A 23,186-nucleotide genomic window follows, 5' to 3' on the forward strand; every position below is an offset into this window, starting at 1 on the left:
CTGACTCGATGATCTTACAGGTGATCTTTTCCAACCCAGATGATTCTAAGATTCTATTACTTCCCCTGGCAGCCAGGGAAGCTGCAGCAGCATCGGAGCTGCCTTCTCCTTCCAGCATTCGGGCAAACTGCTATTTGTAAAACAAAGGTGAAAACATCAAATCAAATGGATGAGTCAGAGGAGAAGTTCGAAAAACGGGGAGCTCGGGGAAGGGGAGAAGCAGGATCTCCATCTCCCCTCCCAGCTGCCAGCAGGCAGCGAAGCAGGCAGGGGAACAGGCAGCGCCTCGCCTGCTGGCAGCCCATCACGGCTTCCAAGCGGGCGCAGATCGGATCTAGCAGCAGCCAGGGATGCACCGAGCAAGCGCTTAGCGGGGAGAGGAGATGGCTCCGATAAGCCAACGTGTGAACTCCCAGGTTTAAATTAACTAATGACTTCAGATGCTGCCGATAGTCTGCAGGGGATGGGGAGGAGTGATTTATGGGGGAAGATTAAACAGACTAATTAGGCCAGCTTTACCACTTAGGAGTTACCCAGCCAGGCTGGGGGCTGTGCCAAGGAGGACCCACTGTGCCCCAGCATTTGAGAAAGGATGGGGAGCAACCCCAGCCTCCCCTCAGCCACCACCCCCCGCCCCCATCTCCCTGAAGCCACAGGGGCTCTGGCAGCCTCCTGACCCAGGAGCATCCCTGCGTGAGTACAGGAGATCCCACCATGCCCCCCAGCACTCGCCCACAGCTGCCCACTCTCAGGTGCAGACATGGGAGACTTGTGGATTCTCTTCTGCTGCATAAGCTGAACCTCCCCAGTGCTTCCCAACCAGAGGAGAGGGTCCAGAGTCTGCTTGACCCCCACTGCTGTATGGCCACAGGACCAGGCACTAACATGGACCAGGCACCACAGCTGCCAGGTCTCTGGGGTGAAGTGTAAAGCCAACACAACTCAAACCAAGGTTTTCAAATCCCAATTACATACATACATGCCAAGAACCAGTGATTTCCAGTGGCTGGGCAAGCACTGAGCTCAGCTTTATGCTGCACCGACTCACTGCTCTCACGTGTAAGGAGTTGCCGTGGTCTCAGCCAGGAGAGCTTTTTATCACGTTATGGGAAAGCACTTGGAGTTTCCTTTTCCAGGAGCCCTGGATATAATAAAAAGGCCTCCTCAGGCTTCAAAGCAGGAGGATTTTCATTGCTTCCTGGGCCAAGAACAAAGCACCATTGATCACAGCCAACAGTTGTTGTCTCTGTCCCTTGATGTGCATCAAGCATCCCGTTCTCAGGCTTGGAGGGCTCGGTTCACAGGGATGGAGACAGGTTCATCCACAGCCACTGCTCTGGACCAGGAACATTCTGAGACAGGTTTGCCCCCTGAAGTCATCCCAGTTTCACCATGAACTGCCAGGGTGGCCATGGGCAAGGCACGAGGAGTGCTGGTGGCCTGACCCTGGGGCTGGCATCACTTCCCCATCGACCCACTTGGTACCTGTGAGACAACAGGGCGCTGCTGGAGTGCATAACGTGGTTTTCAGCAGGGATTGAATGCATGACTGTGTAAATAACACAGAGGTACCATGAAAACAGCTGTTTCCACGTTAAAATGGAAATTTAACAGTGACAAGCAGGAGCTGCGGGGGATGCAGCATGGGCTTCCTCCAGGAACCCACACAAGTCGCAGCTTAGTGCTGGGGCACGAACTTCCCACCATGTCCAGAGCCCAGCCCTGGGGTGATTCTTGCCCAGAGCAGTTCAGGGAATTTCCTGCCCCTTGCCCTGGGGCACCCACAGAGAGCTGGAGCCCTGCTTTCAACCTGCCACCTCCAGCACTGTGACATGCCAGGGACAGACAGTTGGGAACATTTCCCAGATGCCTTTGGAGAAACAGGAGTTCCTTGTCCCTGCTATCAGCATGAAGCTCTTGGGCCCTTCCCCTGCCCACGCTGGGTCTGGGACGGGTTTCCTGGAGCTCTTTGTCATCAGTGCATTGGGACTGGCTGGGGAGGGCTCTGCCTGGCTTGCTGCCACCAGTCACATTGCTGGAAATGAGGTTTTGGGAGAAGAAATTTCTGATGTCCCCATGACTCCTGTGTGCAATGCAAAGAGCCAGGCCAAGCAAGGCTGTGGTGGTCTCATGAGCCCCTGCCTGCTCCCCACATCCTCTGCTGCCAGTCCATGCTCTGTTTTAACCACCTCACCCTACTTCCCTTCATGCTTGTGCAGAGACAGGACAGTTCACATGGGGAAAAAAAAAAGAAATAAAAAATCAGAGCAAAAAGCCTGGGCCCATGATGTGCCACAAACACTGCACCGTTGTGGCTGCCTGTGAGCTGCTTCAGCTGTGCACAACATCACTGGCAAGAAATTACTCACTGCACAATATTTTTGTTTCCCCAAACCATTAATGAATTATTTAGGCATCTCTAGCAGTTACATGGAGAATGATCAACTGCTGCTCGGTGTGGGCTGTCTCAGTGCCTGCCAGGGAGCAGCTTTTGGGGAAAGCAGCCCTATTGTTGTGATGCTCCATGTGCCTGAGCAGAGCCATGGCACTGCAGTGCTCTCTGTGGTGCTGCCAGCAGGGCAAAGAACATCATCACTCCCTACAAAGGCTACAACCAGGAGTAGGAGCTTTGTTCCAGAGCTGGAAGAGTGAAGTTCACCTGCTCCGCCTCCCCCAGCCTTTTCCTCCCTGCAACGTGCTCCAGGCACCTGCCCAGTGCCAAAACCGTGGAGAAACTCGGCACTGATTTGTAATGTGTGAAGGTAATCCAGTGCTGGAGCAAACGGCTGCACTGAGTCACAGCAAACCTTGGCTACCTGCTAATGAACATGGGCCTGGGATGTCTGAAACCTGCAGAGAAAGCCCTGGCTGTGCAGGCAGGAGAGCTCTGGCTGCTGCTGACTGCAGTCATGAAACTTCACGAGAGTGATGCCTATCCCTGACAAAACAGCCCCTGCCAGCACACATACACACATGCTCAAAGTGTCTCATTGATTCAGTGCAGCTACCTGGAGCAAGGTATCACTTGAAACACTGCACTGGCACTAACTGGAGGCTCCTGAACCTGGGCAAGCACCAGGCAAGGAGATATTCCTAACTACTCCAAGAAATACCTGTAATCCTGCAGATAAATGCACCCAGTGTGGAGAAGTGAGGGGATAAAAGCACTCTCTAAGAAAACTTCAGGAGGACAAAGGTCCTTTCATAAAATCGCCTCTTCCTTGTTGGAAAGGCACAGGGTGAGGATGGACTGCTGCTGCTCTGAAGGTGAGCACTGCCTTGCCTGGTGCCTTGCTGCTGAAAGATGTGGGAGCTAATGGGAGAACCAGGGAGCTGGTGCTGCCCTGCAGCACAAGGAGGCTGTAGGGCTCTCTGCCCTCTAGCTAAGGAAGAAGGCTATGTTTTAAAGCCAAAATCCCCAGGAAGGGATGGGAAGCCCTGCTCCTGGCTGTCTTTTTTGTGTCAGTATAGTCAACAGGCTACTGATGCCAGGGGGAACACTGGTCCTTAGGAATCACAAAGAAGCTCTCAGAGCTTTCAGCTCAACTGTAAAGCCTCTTCATCCCTTCCCTCTCTCACTCTCACACCCAGTTTACAACCTCTGCCACAAACTCATCTTTAGGCTCATCCTGGACAGACTGGAGACTGCATGGGTGTCTGGGTGGGGGTCAGCCTGATGCAGCAGGGCCTGCATCCCTTCTGACAGCACCCAGCACCCAGCCTAACACTTTGCCTTCTCCCCTTTCTCCAGCTAAGCCCCCTGCGTGGTCTCAATTACTGGCAAAGGTTTTCACAGACAATGGCTGCTTATACCCTTCTCAGACCTGGGGACCATCACCTGCTTCCAGCTCCTGAATGCTGTCCAAATTCTCTTGCTCATGGTTGCACAGCTGCCTGATGTCTCAGCCATCCCCAGCTTGCCTAGTTCATGGCACCCCCAGCACTCCATGAGCTCGGCACACTCCTGGCTCAAGGTCCGCAGTCAGTATTTTGTCTTCTGAATTACTTCCCCTCTGCTGAAGGATGGGGCAGAAAGAGCTGAGGTGTGCAGGTGAGGATGGATCTGAAATCTGTGCAAGCCTGAGTCTGAGTATCAGTGCCTGGGTGCTCAGACTGCAATTTAAAGAGGAGAGTCCCTTCCCCAGGGAAATCACTCAGCCCACTTTGACTGCTTCTAGGTTTGTCAGAGCACCTCACCTGGGCTCGATGGTTTGGGCAGTTAGACCTTTTCCATACCCCACAACTCCCCTGGCACTGGTTCCTCTGGTGTCTCAGCACTGAAAGCTGAGACCTGGAGGGAGGGACCCCCTGTAAATGAGAGGGAGTTTGCAGACATCACCGCAGCCCCAGCTTCCCCTCCCTCATCCCCAGCCCCACTGCGTCATGTGGCTCTCGCCCGCAGCGGGGCCCCAGACCAGAGAAACACACGCTTTTTCTCAAGGCTGGTCTCCTCATGTTTATTTCCCTTTGCCGTGGGAGCAATTTCCCCTTCCCACACAGGCAGAGACGGCCGTGGCCGTATCAAACGCGGCCGTGGGGATGGGGCCAGCCCTACCCCTGGCAGAGCCAGGCAGGGACGCGGGGCCGTATCTCATCCGCTGGCATGCAGCACGCAGCGCCTGCAGGAAACATATGTCACTGCTTAAACAGATCGTGAAAGCTTCAATCACTTCCTTATGGCGGAGCCGGGCTGCGTTCATACCAACAGCCAGCATCTCCTGCGCTCTTTCCTGTGAGCGAGAGCAGCCCCCGGCCCCGTGGGGTGCTCCCCTGCCTCGGGGCTCCCCCGTCCCCACGGACAGCTCCACAGGGAGCTGTGAAACGCCAGCCGGAGCAACAAACCGGCTCTTGTCAGCACCTTGTTACCTCCCTAAGATACTCTCCTCTGCCTGCAAACCCGCCCTGCAGGAAACTCAGGCGTGGAGCCCTCCCCAAATTCACAGTCCACCCCCAGGCTCCCTCCAGCGTGCTTGCTGGGTGCACGCTGCTGTGTTTGGGGCACCTTGAGCTTGCTGGCGGCACATGGCCAGAGCCCAGAACAGTCTCACTGGTTCCCAACCCCTCACTGACCCTTGGGCAGCCTTGGAGGAACTCAGTGCATTTAATGGGCATCAGCTGTGCACGGAATATGGGATCCCCCAACACTGCCCGTCCCCAAGGAGCTTTGTACAAAGCTTTCCTGGGGTGTCTCTTGGAGCAATGTCCTTTGGAGGGATGTCACTCACACACTCTCCTGCTCCACTGATGGGATTCTGAAAGCTCCCAGTGTCAGTAAATCAGGGGGCCAAGCTGGCCCCCAGGCCCCATCCCTGCAGCAGGGCCCAGGGCTGCCCAGCGGGTCCCTCCTCCTGCAGCCGTGGGTGGGTGTTGCTGAGACGATGCATCACCACAGCGGTTCTACCCTTGCACTCAGTTTTCTCCCGTGGGCTGGAAGTTGCTTTTTTTGGAAGAGATGCAGGCAGGAAATCTCACGTGGGCTTTGGTGATGAGACTGGCGGCTGCAGTCATCTGAGCCTGGCAGAAGATGTTGGCAGCCAGGCCAGCCTGGCCATGGGTGTGTTGTGATGGCAGACTACCTGCCAAAGACCTTCCCCAGATCCTCTCCTGCCACCCTACCTTGCCCAGGGGTTCCCCTGTCTCCCCCCATTTCCCTGCAGTCTCCAGCCACCTCCGCAACACCTCTTGCCTAGATGGAGGGGAACACTTGACAATAAGATCTTCCATATATGCCTGCAACAACAGCCAAAATCCTTGGCCTTTCCTGGGATTGCATTTCAGTCAAATCCCCACACCCTCACGAAAGAACAAGACAAGAGTGTTATTTCTACAAACACAAACACCCACAGAGCTCCTCGCCTGCTGGAGACGAGGGCACACAGGCTGGTGCCATGTCTGTGCAGCTCCCACCTCCCCAGGCTCTGCTCACCAAGATTTCACCTGGAACAGCCAGCTTGCTTAGGACAGTCCTCCTGCCTCCCCACTTGGAAGCAGGACCATTCCTGGAGCCTTGCCCGCTGATCCAATCCAGCTCCCTGCCGCGGGATCACGTTTGCTTACCCAAAGAACCTTCTTGCTTGTGAAGGACAAGAACCAAATCCCAGCTCGATCTCACCCGTGTGATCCGCCTGGGTGCCTCTGCTGCAGGACCATGCGCTGTGTTAGCAGCCCTGGTTCTGTCACTATTGGCAAATCCAATCCCAGGCAGAGCGGTGCCTCCCGCTCATTAAGGAAGGGAGTAGTACCTGACAGAACCCTCCCTACCCACCCCTGCAAGCCACCCTTGGGATGCTGTCCTCACCCAACCGCTGTGCGACACATGTGGCAGCAAACCCTTCCCCTGTGTGGCCGCAGTCTTGCCTGAGAGGCTGGAGCCACCACGGCTCTGCCAGATCCTGTGCCTGCCCCAGGCAAGAGGTGGGGTGGCTGCAGCCCTGCTCCCCTGCTGCACACCCATCCCCTACCCAGCAATCCTCAGGGTCGGGTTTGCCTCCCACCCACACCTGCTGCTTTAATGGGGCAGCAGGAGGGAGCAGCCACCTTCCCAGCAGAAAAGAGCTGGTGAAGGATTGTTCAAAGGCACAAGACAGTTCACATGGCCAGTTCCTGCCATGCTGATTGATGTTCCTGAGGAACATAACTTCAGTCCAGTTCATCTGCTCCCTTTTATTTCCAGCACCTGGGAGCCATCTCCTTGCCACAGCAATTCTTGTGTATCAGTATCAAGTGCTTGGCTACACAGCTAATTTATACAAATTAGACCAATTTTAAAGGGAAGAGGAGGTACAGATTCACTCCCCATAAACATTTTGCTATGTGGTCTACAACCTGCTCAAACCACATAGCTCCTCATGGTTGTAAACAACTCCCGGTTGCTGGTTCCCAGCCTGTGTCTCCAAAAGCATTTTTGGGCCGGACCCTCCATCCCTCCCCATCTGCCCACAGCTCCAGTCCCTGGAATTTACCAACACTTAAAAATATTTTACACATCCCTGTAAAATCACACACATTTAAAGCCAGTTAAGGCCTGAATTATGTTTTAAGATGTTGTCCAATTTGTAAGCATCATAAAAACCTGAAATAAGTTATCGCAGAAATAACCACAGGGAAAAATTACTGTCCTAACTCGCAGCTGGGGAGGCCATGACCTGGAGCAGGAGCAAGCAGCTCTTGCTGTGGCTAATGCAGCCAGTGAGTGGGAGAGCTGCCTGCACTTTCTGGGGATCTGTTTTAACCATCAGATTTGCCATAACCCTGGGCAGCTTTAGGGCAGTCATTACACAGCTCACCTTCTGCTACAAGAGCTTCTTTTTAATCTGGGCACAAATTTGTTAACAGCATGGGAGAGCCCAGTCACACTTCACCAGAGAACTCCATGGGTGCTTGAGGGAGGGAGGGATGGGGAGTTCAGAGAGGTGGGTGTCAGGACAATCCACTGATCCTGACCTGTTTGGAAGCATGGAAGGAAGCACAACTTCGCTGAAAGGTTTTTTTCCCCAAAAGTATTACCCAGTGAGTCATGCAGGAGGCAATTATGCCCATGCAAAAAACTTTTGTGCCAAACCATACCAAGGTTCAGTCTCATGTTTTGTGTTTGATCAACCTGGTAGGGGCTGGTGAAGGAGTCTGCAGACCCTCAGCAGCACTTAGCACCAGCAGGTGCACAAAATGGCTTCTGCATCCCAAGCTTCCAGTTCATCTCTGCAAGGGACCATTGCCCTCTGCTACACGACCATTTTCTCCATCTTGCTTCCTTTCCAGTCATCATCCTGCTACATCTTGATTTTCCTCTGAAATCTTCTTGTTTTTGCTGACAATTTCCAGAGAGAGAATGCCACCACAGACTAGGATGCACCAGCATTCCTCGGCACAGGAAGGCCTCACTGGGTTCCCAGTCATCCTGAGGGTCTCCGGTGACACATCTGGGCCATTGGCTTCCCACCACCTCCATGCTGGCTTTGAACATTATGGATGTGCACAAATGGGGGGCCACGAAATTCAAGTGCCCAGAGAAAGACAAGGAGCAGGACCCACGCCCGAGAGCTGCTCCCCTGCGTGGCGGGAGCGGCCGGGCGCCTTCCCCGTGTTTTGCACTCCCCATCTGTCTCCAATGGAAGGCAGGAGCCCATCCTGGAAACGTGCTGATTCTTTCCAGAGCTGCAAAACGAAGCTTTTTCATCCCAAGGACGCAGGCTGCTCTGCAAGCTGCCCTTCTGCCTCCCTAAACTCCGACCAGATTTCACACTGAGCCTTCAAAGGGAAGGAGCCGGAGCAGCATCCCCGGCAGGCAGCACAGTGGGGACCAGCTGAGCCCCCAGGGGCTCCATGGGGCCACTGGTCCCCAGGGCAGGGCAACAAGTTCTCATGGCAGAAAGGTGTTAACGAAGGCCAAACAAGCAGGCTGCGGCTCAGCTGCTGGCAGGGAATCAGAGAGCCCAGGTCTGTTTTGCTGCCAGGTTATCAGTGGATCCATCAAGGGATGCCTTCAAGACGCCAAATCTATCAGCTCTCCCATATGGATGCCATCCACACTGAGCCATTTCCTGCCTAATCGGTATCAGCCCTGCTCCTCCCTCCTCAAAAATTGCTCTTTACAGCCTGCTGCAACTCTACAAATATTTTTACAACAGGTAAAAAAGGCACGGAACGCATCCCCCCACCCCTTCCCCCCAAGCCTCCCTGGGGGCATTCTCTGTGCACCGCCACAACAACAGGGATGCAGGTGCAGGAAGAAATCCCTGGTGTCCAACATTACTTTGCACTCTGAATTTTCACTGTGGGTCTGCAAATGCCCCGGTGGGTGTTGAAGGCATTGCAGGAATAGGGATGCAGGTGACAGGGGCTGGACAGGACCTCCCTGAGTGCCAGGGCAGAGCCCCAGCCGGGGTGTGCCTTATTTACCAGCAGAGAGGAGTTTACCTTCGAAGGTTTCTGTGCCTGATAGCCTGGGATTATTTTGTCTTTCATGTGGTCTCTAATGAAAGGGAGTCTGGAACAGATGCAGATTTGAAAGAAAAGAGGAGGAGGAAATTTCTTAGCATAGGGTTTCGGTTCCCCTGCCTATAAACAGTGCTGACAGCGAGAGGCGGCAGTGATAAACACGCCGATAAGAGCCCAGCTAGACAGGTAATCTGGCACAAAAGGTCTGTCTGGAGAAGTTTGGGCAAAAGTCGCCACACGCTGTTTAAAAAACACAAAACCTCAAGCCCTGGCCAGTGCGAGTGGTTGCACCAGGGAATTCCCCCAGCTGCTCGGGCACAGGGTACCCCCAGGGAGGAGGGGGGTTACCCCATTACTAAACACGGTTGGTTTTCCTGCCTGGCAGCTGTGGGAATTCCCAGCAGAGGGGCTGTTCCCAGCAAATTAACTTGGCATCGCCTCCACAGCCCCAAAACCATCTCGCTTCCTTGTCTGATGAGCTGTCACATATTCTTAGAGTTAAATGTCTTCAGTGTGAAGTATTCAGGGAAATAATTCCTCCTGTTTAAAGATTCATAGGCATAGGTGTTGGAGAGAAAAACAGCAGTTTCCCCTTCCTTGTGGTCAGGAATTTCTGCAGAGCAGGATTGCTTTGATAACAATAAACAGCGTCTTGGCCCAAGGATCATCCCACTGGTGATACCGTTCCCAGGGTCCCAGGAAAGGGACCGTAAATCCTAAAGCCTTGAATAAGGAGTGTAAATGTTTTAAGGCAGGAGCAGCAGGTATAAATTGTGCAAAACTTTATAAAAGCCACAGAAAATACATCCCTGCCACAAGAGCAGCATAAGCCTTACACAACAGCCGGGATGATTCACAGGAGTGGAGAGGCATGAATCACCCGAGGTGGGTGAAACAGGTTTTTACCCTGTACCTGTAATGCAGAGCCAGCCCAGCTTGGGCAGGGATCTTATCAGCCCATCCTGCTCCCTCGGCACTGCTGCGTGACTTGACTTGCCAGCACCAGCATCACCGGGGTGTGATGGGAAGAGCCAGGGCAGGCTAAGGTGCTGCAGGAGAGCCAAGGAGAGCTTTCCCTTAGACCACCTGATGCCTAGCAGGGATAGCAGAGAGATGCCCATTATTTTCAGGTGATAACAACGAAGTATTTCTACAAAGAGCCGTGCCAAAGGAGCAGAAACGGTATGAGTCTGGCCAGCACAAAGCTTCTGAAGTTGAAAGCGAAATACCCGAAGGCTCTGATGGCTCTCACTTGCCAAGTGACCTGGCTGCTAACAAAAGAGCCAGTGAGGGAAATAGCCTGCTCTCTGGCAGGCATGGAGACACGACTCTCTTTAGGGCTGTGAGAACTGAATCGGTGGTTAGAGATGAAGGTGCTCATAAGAAGCTGAATTTTAAAACCTGTAAATTAACTAAGTAAGAAAGTAGCAACCAGTCCTGGCTTCCTGAAAGGACTTCATGCTATCTATCTGCTGGGATGCTTTCTTCCACTGTCAGGAGGGCAAACTAAGGAGAACTACTTGACATAATATGTTTGGGGTTTCAAAGCTCTTTGACAAGAGTCCCTTACGAGAGACTATTAAGGGAATTAAATGCCTGCAAAGCAAATGGAAAAAGTAACACTAATGGTTGGAAGCAAAGAGGCAAAACAGCATATATTAACGAGGGCTACCTTCCAGAAGGCTATGGTACCCATGGGGAGGCTCCCCAAGTTTTTATGTCAATACCATGGGTGTTAAAGAGATGCCTTAATGATCTGGAAAAGGAGAATGAAAAATGTCATAAGAAAAACCTGGCAGAGGACCCAAACTGCATAGAGTGTTCGGAACAAGCGAAGGCTACAGGGAACTTCAAAAGGCCTGAAAAGAGCTTGATGGATGGGCCAGTCAATGGCGGATGAAATCCAAAGTAGACAAATGCATAGTCATGCACGCTGCGAGGAACAGGCCCCACTAATTCAAACAGAATGTTAAAGCACAAAGGAACAGGAGAGATAACAGGGGAAACGCTCTGGTGCCAGTACCTCCATCGATGGCACCCCCCATAGAAATCCCTCTCGCAGTGGGATTAGAGGGTGCCATGCTCAGCCCTGGGTGCTTCACCTTGGCAGAGGCACTTTTCAGCCTCACTTTCCCCTGAAGGAGCCCAGGGGCTGCACAGGCACGGAGGAACCCTGCCCATGGTTAGGCACAGGATCAGTACAGATGCACGAGGTCTGTCAGGTGAGGCTAAGCATTTCCTCTGTCAGGAGCTGCTGAGCAAGAGCCTGATTTTGCAGGCTGGGATTGTCCTTAGTGGGGACTCTTCTCATCTCCCGGGGGAAGAGCCCAGTGAGGCCTGCCAGGAGTTTATCCAGCTGAATAACCCGACAGCAAGGTAAGGTGAAATGCCATGTCACTGCCCCCCACAGGGATCAGCCATCCTGGAGGACAGCAGGCTGGGAAGGTGGGAAGTCCCACGTGGAGCCCAGGTTCAGCAGGATCTGCAGGTCTGGGGAGGTCCACATGGTGCCTGCCCCCGATGCTGACACTTTCCTGGGACTGGACCAGCTGCTGCTTTGCTCAGCTGGGGATGCCCCAGTTCCCTGCTTCTCCCCTCTCCCTGGTGCTGCCCAAACCAGCAAGAGCAATTGTGGAGCTGGGGCTGGACTTCATCAGCATTAACAGGTCCTATTAGTGGGTGCTTGGAAGTGAAAAAGATCTAAGGTGCCTTTGAAAGGGATGCAGATGTTGAGAGGCATCAGCCACTGAACTGGGGACCACTGTGGGAGCAGGGGGTGGCCCCAGGGCTGGGGGACTGATGCCAGCAGGGTCCTAACAAGTGGCTTTGACACTTGAGACACCAGGCTTTGGTTGGAGCTTTGCTTTGAGAGCTGGCACTCCAGCCCCAGCACTGGCTTTGGGGAGCTTCCCATCACAGGCTGGGAAGGGCAGAAAGCAATAAATAAAACACCAAACTGGACACCACTGGGCAGTCTGGGGTGAACAGGGATCTTGTGAGGAGCAGATGGGAAAGAGCTGGTGGCAACCAGTGCCAAGGAAGTGATGCACACACAGCCAGGTGCAGGGGAGGGAGTGCTCATCCCCACAGGGAAAGTAAGCAAAGAGACCCAAAGAGCCTCGCCAGGTTTTTCCCATCCATTCACAGCTTTGTCAATGGTTACTTTTCCGCAAATAAATTCAATATTTATTTCCAACAAGTGGCTGGTGGGAGGTAGAGGAAGGAAAGACACTTATTGAATAATTGCACAACCCTCAAGAAAAGCCATAAATTACCCAGCTCTGTCACTATAATTTCCAGCCGAAGTCCTAATGAATCTTTCCCAACAATAGTGTAAGGACAGGTCTGAGAATGTATTGAACCATCTAAGCACTTGGGTAAGCAAAGCAGAGGCATTAATAACCACCATGAGACAGCCCACACAGCAGCGGGGCAGAGCATCACAGACTGCCTTCACCCCACAGCCTCTGCCACAGCCTTTGCTGCCCCTTCATGAGGTGAGGGCAGCTCTGGGGGTCACCAGCCCAAAAGAGCAATTGGAGACTCAAATAGTTCAAAGGTTTTGATAATTATAGGCAAGAAAACTCAACAGCAGGAAGGCATCACTAACAGAGGTTGGTGCCTGAGGTATGTCTATGGGTAGCAGAGCAGTGACAGTTTTGCTGGTTTACCCTGTAGTTTTGGTCTACAAAGCAATAGAAGATGAGAGGTTTGTCCACACAATAACTCGTGTTTCACCTACAGCCTTCAGCCTAGCACATTAATGTAAGAGCAGATAAAAAATACTGACAATTTTTTTTTGCCAGACAATAGCAAAATACAATAAAAGCTGCTTCTGTGAATTGCTTTTTCAGGAAGTGTTTCTTAATTCAAACACATCTTTCTGCCTTTTCTCCTCAAACTCTTCCTGAAACCAGCAGAAGGGAAGGTTAAAAAAAAAAAAAAATGAAGTACTGGGTGGGATGGGCAAACCACAGCTCTCACCAGGATTACAGCCACCCCCACAAAGGGGGCTCACCAGCACCCTGATGGCCAGAGCATCTTAAGACCCCACTGTGCTGTGTGCTTTCACTTCATGTTTCACTTCTGCACTTCAGATGCTGCTCCCACAGTGAGGATTTAGTGCTGCAGCCACCCTCCACCATGGATCATGTAATGCCATCTCCAAACCACCAGCACAGTGCTCTGCAGTGCTCACAGGACCCCCCGTTACTGACATCCGAGCACTCCTCCAACAGTAACAGATTTCTCCCTCCAGCTGAAGCAGGGAAGAGTTATTACTCCAGTTTACAGAGGGGAAACCACGGCACAGCAGGGTTGGCTTGCCCAAATCCATGGTGAAATCTGTATTCAGGCAGGTGAGAGGGATGTGGTTTTCTCTCTTGGATTAGCGTTTTAACACCAAATATGTTGTTTCCTTCCCATCCCCATGGATGGCCTTCCTCCACCAAGATTTTGGATGTTCTTGCCTGCCCAGGCACACTGGAGCTTTCAACCCAGAGGGACATACCCCAGCCCCACTCTGCTGCAGGGCACAGACCTCCCTGGGACCCCGGGGGGCAGCTGGGAAGGGGATCCCACAGGAGATCACAGCCTCCCATGAGCAGACAGATTAATGTTTCAACTTGTCTCGGTGTGACATTTCCATCTGGTTTGACAAACTAAACATTTGAGTTTGCAAATGTCAAAGTATTTCCATCAAAAATGTCGGTGGTGAAATCTGACATTTCATAATCTCTTTTTTGTTCCCATTCTACGAACATTTTTGATATTTCAACTTTGTCTCGATTTGAGAGGGAAAACACTGCAATTTTTAACCAGTTTAAGCATTTACATATTTGTAACCTAAGCCATTAGCTAGGTCCTGTGGGCTATTCCTGCCAGGAGTAGAGATTGATGGTGGCACTGGACAGTCCCTCCACGAACCTTGGTTATTTACAGAGGGTGCTCAGAGTCACAGCCCACAGCATGCTGGGAAGCAAGCATATGAGGTTTCCTCACTCTAGGCTCCAAGCCGCATCCAACCTGCCCTTCACCTCCAACTTCTTGCTCAGCTTTTTCATGGGATCATGCTGAGCTCCATCTCCAGGGGCCTGGGCAAGAGGCTTCTCACCCCCTCCCGCTGCGTTGGTGGAAGAAGGAGCAGGAGTCAATGCAGAAGAGCACGTACAGTACAGAAATCTATAGTCAGCTGCATTTTGATACAGTTCCCAAAGTACCTAATTATGCAGCTCGGATTTCTTCCTGCTCCTCATTCCAGCGATAGCTCAGCCTGAATCTTTATCAGGCCTTGGGGCTGCGCAGACTGAAAGGAGACATTCGGCTCTCCCCTCTTCCCAGCAGGATGAGAGGGCAAAGGTAGAAGGGCAACGCTCTGCTCTTGTCAGATTTGCAGAATGCGATGTCAGGGAGCAGGCGTCTAAGTGCACATAACACCTAAATAAATGCCTGGCTTCCCCACGGGGCTCGGGTCTGCCGGGGAAGGCTGGTGTGGAGCCAAGCAGGCAGCTGCAGCAGCACAGGAACACGCTCCGAGGGGGTCTTAGAGGGATTTGGGAGAGGGACAGCATGCATGAAAATTGCATCAGAGCAACAGCTAATTGCCAAGATTAACAGGCTCCAACAAGTGAAGGGTGAGCACTTGAAGTATGAAGTGTTGACTGAGATGCGAGTGTTACCCGCAGAGCCAAGCAGGGATGTTGTGGAGAGGGGCAGAGCTATTTCTGAGTGCTGAGGGGGCTACACAGCCCCAGAGGGACTGAATGGCAGACTGCCCCTTGCCCGTAGCAGGGACCGTGGCTTTGGTGGGCAGATGTGAGGAAACACAGAAAACGAGACCATGTTCCTCTGCCTGGGGGTTTGCATACTGGAGTTTTCTCAAAGGTGTGGTCGAGGACAGGCAGCAGCACTGCCAAGGTGCCACTGGCTGTTGCCAACAACACGTCCTCACCATTGCATCCCAAGAAAGGCATAGGAATGATGTTTGCAATCAGAAACTCGTGACCTAACTGGAGAGGCTTGAGCCACCAGGAGCAAGCAGATAGCGGGGCACAGGTGGATGCCTGCTCTGGAAAACCAGAGCCAGCTGCGAGAAAAATAAATACAACCAGCCAGCTCCAGTGCTCAGCCAACCCAGGGACTTATTAAGTGCACAGTCAGGGAGAGCTGTGGGGTGGCTGCAGGAATTTGACAGCTTATGAGATAAATGAACACCGTGGCCAGGAGAATTTGTTGGTGTTTAAATTGAATGAGAATGGACACAGAGGTACTCCAGCTTTGGCAGAAACACCTGGGACTGCACACCTAGCACAAGGCAGAGGCTGATGATGGTGTGTGCTGCAAGATGAGAGGAAGTGCCTGTAAGAATTGTCTCTGTGGGTGAGGGGAGGGAAGAAGGGCTGCTGGGGCAAGGGCTGCAGCCCAAATCTAGAAGCAGCAAGCTACTGCCATGAGGAGAGAGGAGATGAATGGGAAGTACCTAGGAACACTGGGCAGGCTGCAGAGCACACACCAGCCTTGCAATGGCAAACCTGGAGGCTTTGAAAATCCTTGTAAAGGAGTCAGGGGAAAAGCTGAGAAGGAAATACAGAAGGAAAACCCAAAGGAAAAGCTAAATGGAGTGTCTTTGACCCCAACCACCTGTAGTGAGAATGAAGAAAGTGTCTGGCTCCATGCTGAGCTCCCAAGGATCATTTGAAGATAAAGGCTCAGCTGGCATGTACTCTAAGTGGCTGATACTTCAGCAGGATCAGGAGAGCTGGGCATCAGTGACCTGCAGAAGGGTGGTGGCCATGTGAATTTGTGAATTTCCCAGAGGTGCAATGCAGAGAGCCATACCAGTCTGTGGCAAAAAACCCAAAGTAAAAGGGAATGGGAGACATCTATGTTTGTCTCGGAAAGGCAGGAGTGCTGTGGAGGAGGAGAATGATGAGATTTGCACCAAGTCCTGGAGGAAATCAGTGTAGGAACTGGGAGCAACCCCTGTTTTTCCCAGCTGGCTGGTGGCAACTTACAAGCACTTCCCCTGAAACCAGGTTTGGGGCAGGCATGATTCACAGACTAGAGGGAGATAAACTTCTAACAAACATTATTTGCAAACGCATCATTCAGCCAGCCCTGTTTCTAGGTTACACAGCTGACAATTTTGCAATGCAGAAAGAGAAAAAAGATCAAAACCAGCCAACATGTCAAGGAACATAAGCCACAGAAAACAAAACACAGGGAAAAAAAAAAAAAAAAAAGAAAAATACCAGTTTTCAAAGAGAAAAGAGAAAGAAAACATTAAACCATGGGGTGCCTGGAGATCTCCACCAGAACTAGGCTTGGCTTCCTCTTTACCAGGGCTGGGAAGTCAGAGTTAAAGTGATGAAAACTTGCAAACTCCTTGGGGTGGGTTAATGCAGGGCAGTGAACACGGTGCAGGGCACAATGAGGCCCCTGTCACAGCTGGGTCCTGCTGCAGGGGACAGCACTGCTTTCCCAGGGCCTGGCACGGGGATGTCCTGGACTATTCATGTGCACAGCAAATGGTTTGAACACAGCTGAGGTGGAAAAGAAAATGCCTGAATATCGCTGCAGATATTCCCCCAAATGTGTCTATGCATAATGCAGCAGTATTCAAAACCCAAATAAAACATTATAGAATATATAAAGGGTGGGATAGAAAACACTATTATATAAAGCTGTCTTCACATCCAGTCTGGGGGCCTTTCCAAAAAGATACACTTCAGCCAAACAAATGATGGAGCTCGGTGCAGGGATAACCGGATGAGGTTTAATGGCCTGCAATAGGCAGGAGGTCGGGCTAAGTGAGCTAATAGTTTCTCCTGGCCTTAAAGCCTATGAATGAATGAATAAATCAGGGATTTGTTTAGTTCCAGCCCCCCAGCCTGCAAAATTATGGTGCAGCAGGAGGGGAGGGAAATTAGAGACAGGCAGTGGACACGGCACTGGCATGAGGAAGGGGATGAGGGAGGTTTGGGGAGTGCAGCACTGGAAAAACCCAAAAGCCACAGATGAAGATGCTGCTGCATTTTGCACAATGTGTGACTGACTTTGGAGCTGCTGGACAGAAGGATTTGCTGCAGTGAATTCCAGAAGTGAGAGGACAGTTGGGAAAGGGCAGCAGTGGCTGAGGCAGGAGGGAATTTGTGCCTTGGACCAGGATCAGCCCTGAGGCCAGTGGGACCAGGAGGAGGGGAGCACAGGACACCGAAAAGGTGGCACAAGTCCTCATTCCCTAATGCCCACAGATGGAGTAAGAAATTCCTCTGCCAAATACCTCGCTCTGGTGTGGGTTGGGGCTGAGAAATCCCAGAATAAACACGGTCAGTGAGGAGCTGGGAAGCACCAAAAGCATGGCCATGAAGTGAGTGAAGCCACAGGGATAGCAGCTGACCAGTAGAATAAGTTGGAACATACAAAATGTTCCAAGGAAGATGAAGAGCTTTTAAAGATTTTGGGGAAAAGAAGCACCAGAGAGACGGAAGGATAATAATAAATGAGAAAGGGACTGGAAAGAATGAAGAGCTTTAAAATGGCTGTTGTCGAGTTGCTTTTTTAAATTGCTCTTTAAGGTGATAACTAAAGAGAAAAGGCATGGTCAATTAGGAACTAATGAAGACCTTGTAAATACACTTACTGATAAAAAGCACGTCAGGGAAGCCCTGACAAGCTTAATGTGCACAAATCAGCCAGGGTGAACAACACACATTCTGAATTATTAAGGGAATTCACTAACGGACTTAGTGAGCCTCCACCACTTTAAAACTCACCACCAGCACTGAAAATAAAATTGCAGCTGGCCAAATTCTGAGCTGGTGTAACAAATCAGTGAAAGACCTAGGGGTAGGGGTGGGGGGGTGATGGTGGGAACTGCCAGAGAAGGAAATAAACACAAACTAAATTTAAAAAGAAAAAGAAAAGGAAGAGACTGGAAAAGGATACTGACAATTAGTAGCCAGGAAATTTGTTTCATCTTCCAGGCAAGGAATGCCAAAAAAATTGAGGATTAAGGAAAAGGCATTGGATGCTTTCGAAGGAGAACAAAGCCACAAGCAATGCCAAGGATGAATTTATTAAAGGACAAACTAGGACGGTCAAAGCCAGTTGATGTTTTACAGGGCTTTGCACCCTCTCTGGAGGCAGGCCCTGGTGGATAAAGCCTGGCAGGACACGCAGCATTTCATCCTGTGTCTTGTAGACAGTTCCTGGAGAAATTAACTGGTTCCAAAGCAAAGCCAGCTTAGGAACTACATGGCACAGAGGCCAGAGGAGGAAACAGCACTAGGCTTAGCCTTGTTTGGGATGAACACTAATGATCGAGAAGATAAATGGCAAAGTAATTGCATTTGCAGATGATGCTTAATTAGGTCACACTGCAAACAGCAATAACACAACAGGAACTGGGAAGGTTTGAAATACAGGTGGAACTGGGCGAGTGATGAGCCTGGAAGGATGCAGGGACCTCAGGGAGAAGGTGTCCTCAATGTAGGTGGAGGAGAAGAGCTGGGAGACAACCCTGGAGCACGAGGAGGCTGGAAACAGGAGATTAGGTGGGATTTCTCAATGGATCTGTCCTGCACTCTCAGGGCTCTGAAAGTTGTCGGGGTCCCTCGAAATCATGAGTAGCATGGCAGGGTTTAGCCAGGCCTTTTGCAGCACAAGGAGCACAGAGCGAGTGTTATTTGGGAGAGCTGTCAGAGTGCTCACTCCTGGGGCACCTCTGCTTCTCATCCGCCTGATGGAAGCTGACGTTGCATGAACCTTTCCGAGCAAACTCAAATTATTTTAATTTCTAAATCCAAACAGCTCCAATTATATCATTTCCCCTGTGCAAAGCTGGGTAATGCTCTCCCTCTGCTTCCCTGGCAGGGCTAAGGCAGCCCTGAGTGCAGGCAGTGCTGGGGCTCAGGGCTGGTTTGGGGGTGCCAGGAGCTCACACTCCTGTTCAGGAGTAGCTCAAGGGCCACACTGGGCCAGACTCCAGCAGGAAAAGTGAGATGGGGTGATGGTGAGGTGATTTAAATACACAGGAGTCTCCAGGGTTCAGTATCAGAAAAAAAAAAAAATTAAAAAATCAGGCTTTTCAAAGAAATTAAAAATCATCTGCATGAATATTCCTATTCACAGCAGAACTCTTTGGTTTTCCTCCTTTTGCTCCACACAGAGCAGCTCCCTTGGCAGGCTCAGGGAAGATTTCACCATAAGGATGAGCAACAAACCATTTGGCAGTTACGGAAATAAAGGGGTGAAAAAAGCAATTGAGGAAACACTTCCTAAAGAGCTCTGCTTAACTAATTAACTGAGTTTCTTCCTACACTAGCCTGTTCATCACACCTTCAGTGCCATCCCTTTGCAAAGGGTATATTGCACTAGCACTTAGATATCATAATTGCAACTATACACCTGCAGCTGCCTTTGGTAATTTTTTTCCCCCAGAAGGAGCTGTCCCCCTTTTCTCCAAAGTTGCTACTGCCTCAGTGCCCTTTTCTCACCATTGTTTGACCCACAGCCCATGCAGAGCAAGCAGAGCAATCCCTGGATGCAGTTGCTGCCTCTCCCTCCCAGGCCCCCATGGCTTTTTCCACCTCCACCCCCCAAAAGCCCCATCACCACCTCTTTCTCCTCCCTTCCCCTTGCTGCCTTCTCTTCCGTCCCTCCCTGTGCTATTTTTACCGGGGTGCCAGGGTCTCTGCTTCCAGCAGCTCACAGAGACTTCTCCAGTGCAGCCAAGACAAATTCCAGGCACATTCCTTGCACCCACACTCAACTTCCCAAGCCAGCGAGGGGTTCCTGCCGAGCCACCCGCAGCCCAGCAGAGCTGGTCTCGCACAGACGAGCCACGCCGGCTCCGTGCCACCCGGGAAATGCTGGCGCTGCGGCCACCGCCCCTGGCATCCCTCCCCCGGTCTTGCCCTCGCTGCCCTTTGGCACTTTCGGTGCCGCTCCGGCACCGCCGGCGGCCCCCGAGCCCCGCACCGCAGCGCCCGTCCGCAGCCGTGGGGGCAAGGCAGGGGCTGAGCTGCTCTTGCTCCCACCGGGAATCCTTTCCTCCAGGAACCGCAGCTCCTCGGCACCATCTCCCTTCCAGGCTCCGCTACTTTGCTGGAGCACCCGCAATCCCCCCTCCCCCTTAGCCCCTCCATTTCTGGTTTAAATTCCCAGCCCCTTATCACATTACAAAGTAACCGGGGCGCCTCTGCACTCCTCTAAACTTAAACACCTTTTATTCTCATTAAAGGGGGCTGTGCTTCTCTCCTGCTTCTCTATCTCCCAGTTAAAAGGCAATTAATTACTGTTGACTTTCCCAGCAGATGTTCTCGCTTCGGCACTGGTCGGAAACGCGGTGATTTGTGAACCGCAGGGCTCCGGTGTGGAGGAGTGAGGGCCGGGACAAGCGGGCCGGCAGGGAAAGGAGCCCTTCCCAGCCAGCCTGGCTTTTGAAAAGGGAGAGAGCATGGCTGTTTATGAGAAAGTCACTGGCTGTTTTTCTTGGAAAGAAGCAAAATCCTCAGATAGGGGTAAAATCCTGATTCCACAGAAAATGAAGCAGTGTGGATTTCAGTTGGGTCTGGTCAGAGGTTTATTTCCCCTTGTACAAGAAACCTCTCATAAATCACCGTTCTCTCCAAGGGCTTTTCAAAGCAGTGATGCAAAACAGAACTGCACTGTCCGCCAAAGGCTGGCCGGCCCCAGAGCGAGCAGGGAAGTGGAAAGGAAGGGGAGGCCATCTCCACTGTCCCACTGCTCTGCCCCTGCCGTGTCCCCAAGCACCCTGCATCTGTCCTTCCACCCCTGCAGCTCGCCAAATACCAGCCAAGGCAAGTGGGGATGAGGAACAAATGGATGCTGGGGGAATGAGATGGGGGACAGCGATGGATCAGAGGGAAGATGACCTGGCTGTGTGCTCCAAGGGAAGGGGCAACAGTGCTGGGTGATGGGGATAGCATTGCCATGGTGTGTACAGGTGCACTGGTGAGCATGGGCATCCCAATGGGCATGGCCACTCCTATGGGCGTGGGCATCCCAATGGGCATCCCAGAAGAATTTAAAGGGTAAGGATGTCCTAACATGAATGGGCATCCTGGTGAGCATATGCAGCTCCTGGCTGGGGCTGGCATCTTCACCACTGCTGGGTGAGAGGAGTGCAGCACATTATTGCAGAGTGGGACACAGGGGTATGGATCCTCCGCCCACAGGGTGCATGTCAAAGGCACCTTTTTCTGCAAAAATGCTGCTGAAAATACTTGCAAACAGTGAAGCTCCTGGGCTAACAGCCATGCAAATCCCCCTGATGATTACAGTGACTTTCTAATATCGACAGAAACCTCTGTGCTAATGAAATGCACTGAAGTTAAGCAGCCGTGGAAATGCCAGTGTAAAGGAGAAAGGCCACCAAACAGGCACTAATGGAAACCCAAATCCCCAGAACGAATGGGCTGTGATTGGAGAAGAAGGAAGGGAACAGAGGTCTCCTGTGTGATTGTCCCTGGACAATTGTGTGACCTTCTCCAGCTTTGACTGCGTGGTGTCATGGTCCTCAGAAGAGGAGGGCTTCATGGGTTGGGGTACCAGTGGATGGAAGGGAACACTGGGGTAGAACCTAGGAAGATAGGGAGCAATTTATCCCTTTGTCCCTCAGCTCTGGCACTTTGAGGTGCTTGTCCTTCCTGGGGAGCCTCCAGTGGGAGCCTCCAGTATGGCTGGGAAGTGCTGTCTGTGGAGGAGGCGCCTAAGGAGAGCACTGGCAGCCCTGCCTGGTCTTGACAGGCTGTTTCCCACTGAGCTGCAGCAAGAAAATGGGATTTCAGCTTTTCTTTTTCATGGTAAATGTTTCTGATTCCACCAGTGATGTGTTCACCTCTCAAGTTAATAGGCAATAAGCAAAGCCGTGCCATTCTTGTTAAGGAGACAGAAAGGGTTCCATTTAAGTGCAGTGTGAGAGTTACATAAGCTGGGATGGGAGAATACTCCAGGCCTCCTGGCAGTGGTCTGGGGAGCTGGGAAGGGTGGTTTGCATTTTCTCTGACAGCAGAGGCAGGCTGTGGACATGGCTGGAATATACCAGCACCGAAAACAGGGATTTTTGTAATTTTGCTGTCAGCTCTGCTAGGTGTTTGAATTGACAGTGACCTCAGACATGGGTCTTCCAAGCTGCTCCCTCCTGGTTATCAGGACAGAACAGGCACCTTCTCCCAGCCCCACTCTGCCCTGCGTGCTGCCACTCTTTGCAAGTGCTGGATCAGCTCAGCCCAGCACTGCGCTGATGCTGTGAACCTCATCTTGGTGGAGAGAGGCAAGAATTAGGGACTGAACCCTTTCAGACATCATCCATCTTCCTGTGTGGGCTGCAAGGTGCAGGTGGTGCAGCAAACCAGGGGGCTCTGTGCTGCAAGTACATTTTCTGTTGAACACTTTCTACTAATTGCACTAAAAATCTCCCACTGAGATGAGGGAAAAGTCACCCAGGCAGTCAGCAAGGACATGCTCAAATCAACTCATTACAAAATCCCCATTGCTGATAGGGCCGTCTTTTTAAATAATAAGCGTGGGATTCTTCTTGCTTTATAAAATTCCATTTAAAGGAGAAATTGCAAAAGCTTTCTGGCTCCTTTGATCATTTTTAAGGGTCCTTTTCAGTGTGGGAGAGAGACATTGACTTGAAGAAAAAGGGAACGGTGCTGAGCCGAGGGAGGTGCTCGGTGGGGTGGCTGCACTGGACACTCCTCACATCTCCAAGGAGAAATCCCTCGGCCATGCACAGAGCACTGCCTGCTATCACAGACATTCCCAGAGCCCAGCACTGCTGGTGCAACTGGTCAGCTTTGCCTGGCCCTGATCCCTGGGACTAGCTGGTAAAAGGAAAGGAGATATACAGGGGGACCAGGGGACTGCTGGTGATTGCATGTGATGTCTGTGTCACCTTGGAGTCACCTCTGCAGTTTGCTCAACAAAGTTGGAAAGTGTCAAAATTTGGGTCCCAGCCTTGGCTGAAGCCATGGGTGATGGGAATGGGGCAGCGCACACAGAAGCTGGGGTTTTGCTGCCCAAGGCAGTGTCGGCATCCCCACATCCCCACATCACTGGACATCACCCCAGGGAGCCCCCACTGCCAGGACCAGCCCTGGGCTGTGCCAGGCTCAGCACTGCTGAGGACGTACAAGGTCACCACCAAAAGCCTTCTCATTGCTGTGGCATGTTAGGGATCAGTTTCCCTACAGCCACGCACGTCCTTTGGCTTAAACACC

The 23,186-nt window shown here is 51.8% G+C and overlaps 1 long non-coding RNA gene across 1 annotated transcript in view; it reads right to left on the reverse strand.

Annotated features, from left to right (window-relative positions):
• LOC146766683 (uncharacterized) overlaps positions 1-23,186 on the reverse strand; it is a 50,920-nt gene that overhangs the window by 8,523 nt on the left and 19,211 nt on the right. The window contains exon 1 of the long non-coding RNA XR_014957407.1: positions 1-23,186. This exon is cut by the window's right edge and continues 19,211 nt beyond it. This is a non-coding gene — a long non-coding RNA (uncharacterized LOC146766683).

The sequence above is a fragment of the Lonchura striata genome, chromosome 9 (genome assembly GCF_050655825.1).
Source record: "Lonchura striata isolate lonStrDom1 chromosome 9, ASM5065582v1, whole genome shotgun sequence".
Classification (NCBI taxonomy): domain Eukaryota; kingdom Metazoa; phylum Chordata; class Aves; order Passeriformes; family Estrildidae; genus Lonchura; species Lonchura striata.